Consider the following 3,577-nt stretch of genomic DNA (forward strand, 5'->3'; position numbering starts at 1 on the left):
ACTTTTGCTCTCGACTTCTTGGCACTGTTAAAGTCAATCTTGAAGACGTTTCTTTATATTGCCACCAAACTCATCATTGGAAGAGGTGTAGGCTAGCCCCTGAATATACAAGAAGTCTTGGGCAAAGCTCTTCCAAAGTTTAGCCAAGTCTTCTCCTCCTTTTTGGCCTCGTATCACAGATCACACACAAAGTGTGTGCGTGAAGCAAACCGGTGGTAACACCGGTTGAAACCCACCACTGATCTGCATGCCCTCCCACAGCACTGTCACAGCCCCTCTCAGCCACAGTGCAGTGGCTGCATCTCCCCAAAGGCCTGCCCGCCCACCCACTGGCTGGGCCAGGCCAGAAGCAGCACATCTCCCATCACAGGTAAGCAGGCATGGGGGGACTGCCAGGAAGTCCACGTGGAAGGCAGGCAAGCATGGCAGGGCCACAGGAAAGGGAGTAGGCTGCTAGCTCCCTTCTCCATGGCCCTGCAGCCCCAACATGCTTGCCTGCCTTCCACACAGCCTTCCCGGTGGTCCCCATGGCCAGGCCCATTTGCCTGCATTCACAAGCTGGCCATGGGGACACTGGGAAGGCCGTGTGGAAGGCAGGCAAGTACATGGGGGCCACCCAGCTATGGACCGTGGGGAAGGGAGTAGGGAAAGCCTTCGCAAGCCTGGCCATTGAAGGGCCGTGGGCCATGGGCCGCAGGGAAGGGAGTAAGGGAAACAGGCTGGGATGGTGGAGGGCAGGGGCAGTTAGCTAGGTTGCGACTCTGAGGCTTACCTGGCAGGCAGATCAGGACCATTCAGTTGGGATGCAGCCCTTCAGGCAGGCAAACTGCAAGCGAGGACTCACACAGTAGAAGTGAGGAGTCACAGGGCGGGACAAGCAGGGGACAGGGTAAGAGAGTGTCAGGTGGGGCATGTGAGCGTCAAGCAGGCAAGCAGGGTGAGCAAGTGGCAACGGGGTGACAGAAGTCGCTACCGGTTCAGTGACCCAGGCCAAATTACTGCTACCAGTTCATCCAAACCGTTGCAAACTGGTAGAAACCTACCATTGATTGACTGTCTTTATTGTAGAATTGGGTTTTCATGCAAATAACTATTTTAATAGATGCATGACATAAAAAATGAAAATGATAAAAGCATCTTTTTTTCTCTCTAACACTTACCCACTCACTTCATGTTTACTGGTCCAATAAAAAAAAAGTGGTTTATAAAGTGAGATCAGAAACTTTACTGATGCATTCTGAAAGTAATAGTTGTATATACAGTATCAAGTGATTAATGAGATCTAGTTTCTACAGGGTGAAATTCATGGATAGATCTGAGCACACACCTAATCCTCTAATTGTTTGATATGAACATTCCTGAGAAACATACTCTTTGCATAGACTTAAAACTACCCCATGTTGACAATATCATATCCACTGTTCCATTTGCCCAGCCCTCTCTGGAAATATTTAACTTCCTTGTTTTCCCATGCTTCATTAATCAGAAATATTGCATGTCAACCCTGAACTACAAATATTCTTCTTTATTAGAAAATACTTCCCGTCTTTTGATCTGAAATTCTGGATAATCAAGAAGCCAGGAAGAGACATGTAATTAAAAAACCAATACTACTATAAGCCATATAATGATAAAAGTCTAGAACTAGGATGATACAAGGCATAAATCTTAATCTTCCCTCAAGTGTGGAAAGAGAGAATTGGACTGATTTTTAACTCAGATGAGACAGATTATAGCATTTTATTCTGGATTAAAAATTGCTCATTGAACTTGATCACCAATACATAACTAGAATTTCAGGCCATTGAGTATCCCAAAAATGGGACAAGCAAATTTGTTAAAGAAAAATGACTTGACAGGGCTAGATTTGGAAACAGATAAGTTTTAATGAGATCAGGAAAAGGGACAGAAAAAGAGAAAGTATATACTGTGTATCACTTACTTTTTCTTATGGTGTAATTAACTGTGTAATGGTGCTCTTAGCAACTGATTATTTGAAGGACCACCTCTCCCCTATTACATCTACCTGGCCTACCATCGTTGAAGGCAAAGCATGCTATGACTGTTATCGATTAAGGATTGTCCTCTGGTGGAACTATTAAAAAGGGACTTCTCAGTGGTGGCTCCTTTGTTATGAAATATCATTTTTTCCCAACATCCTGCTCCTTTTCTGAAAGGCTCTAAAAATGTGGCTTTGTCAGCAGGCTTGGGGACCACAAATGGAAACAGAGCCAATCAAGTGGCTAACCTAATTGTGTTGTTGCTGCCATGGGGTGGAGTGGGGGAATAGAGTTTTTTAATGTTTTTATTGTATGATGGATCTTTTAAATTTTTAAATGTTATAAGCTGCCCTTATGTGTGAATTAGACAGCTATATAAATTTGCTTATTATATAATAAAATAAATCTTCAGTTAAATGTCCTTATTCGAATTCTTACTTTATAACAGAATAATAGAGTTGGAAGGGGCCTTGGAGGTTTTCTAGTCCAACCCCCTGCTCAGGCAGGAAACCCTTTACCATTTCAAACAAATGGTTATTCAATCGCTTCTTAAAAACCTCCAGTGTTTGAGCACTCACAACTTCTGAAACAAGTTATCTTCCATTAACTACTGCCTTTATCAAACTTTCCACTTCGCACTTGTTTTTGTTTTATTTAACTTTAACTTTTCTAGCTGTACTTGTTTTCAAGTTGCCCTTTTCCCAGGTTCATTTGCACCTTTCATAAAATAATTTGTTTTTGTTTTTGTTTTTTTAATTCCTTTTCAAATTGTTTTTCCATTATTTCTTAAATCTATAAACAATGTAGCTGTGTATTTGTCTTCTTTGTCTTTTATCCTTGCAGCAGGGTTTCACTTTTTCCTCACTTACATTTAAGATGAGCAACAGGAAGAGGGGGCGAACAATTAATCAAATTGTACTGATAGAAAGTTTACTTGGAACTTGGACAATATGCAAAAATGCTCTGAGTGAGTTGATTGTTTTAGAAAAGTAATCTAAGAATCTCTGAAGCAATTTCTGCAAAATTTGGTGTGCTATTATCCCTGATTTTGTTCTATCTTTCTTTCAAAACCCATAAAATAACTAATAAAAATAAAACTTACAAAGCTATCTGTTATTTTTGAAAATGAGAGGCTGGGGCTCAATTTTTGCTTAAGAGTTGGGAATGAGCAAGAAAAGACTGTCTTTTAGACTGAGATGGCTATCTTTATTTCTATAGCTAAGGTTTTGGGAAGCCCTTATCTAGTTAGTAAGTTCAAAAATGCTACTGAAAGGAATTCTAAAGGAATTCTGACACACTCTAAATACGAGGTAAAGCAATAGAAAGAGTATATTAAACATTTCAGGAAATTAAAAAATAGATTCTGGCCCAGAATTACTTAAAGTGTAATTGAAATCTACAGAATAGTTTTATACGTTTATTGGTTATTGTTACTTTATCCTTTAATTTCTACCAAACATTAAGAAAAGTTTGGATTTTTTGTGCAAATGTGAGCCTACTGCTATTTTAAAGATTACTTTCAAGACTGAAGTGGGGGGATTTTTTGCCCAGGAATATAATAAATAAGAAGAAATAAA

This window comes from Pantherophis guttatus, chromosome 4 (genome assembly GCF_059756535.1).
Source record: "Pantherophis guttatus breed Tessera chromosome 4, ASM5975653v1, whole genome shotgun sequence".
NCBI lineage: Eukaryota > Metazoa > Chordata > Lepidosauria > Squamata > Colubridae > Pantherophis > Pantherophis guttatus.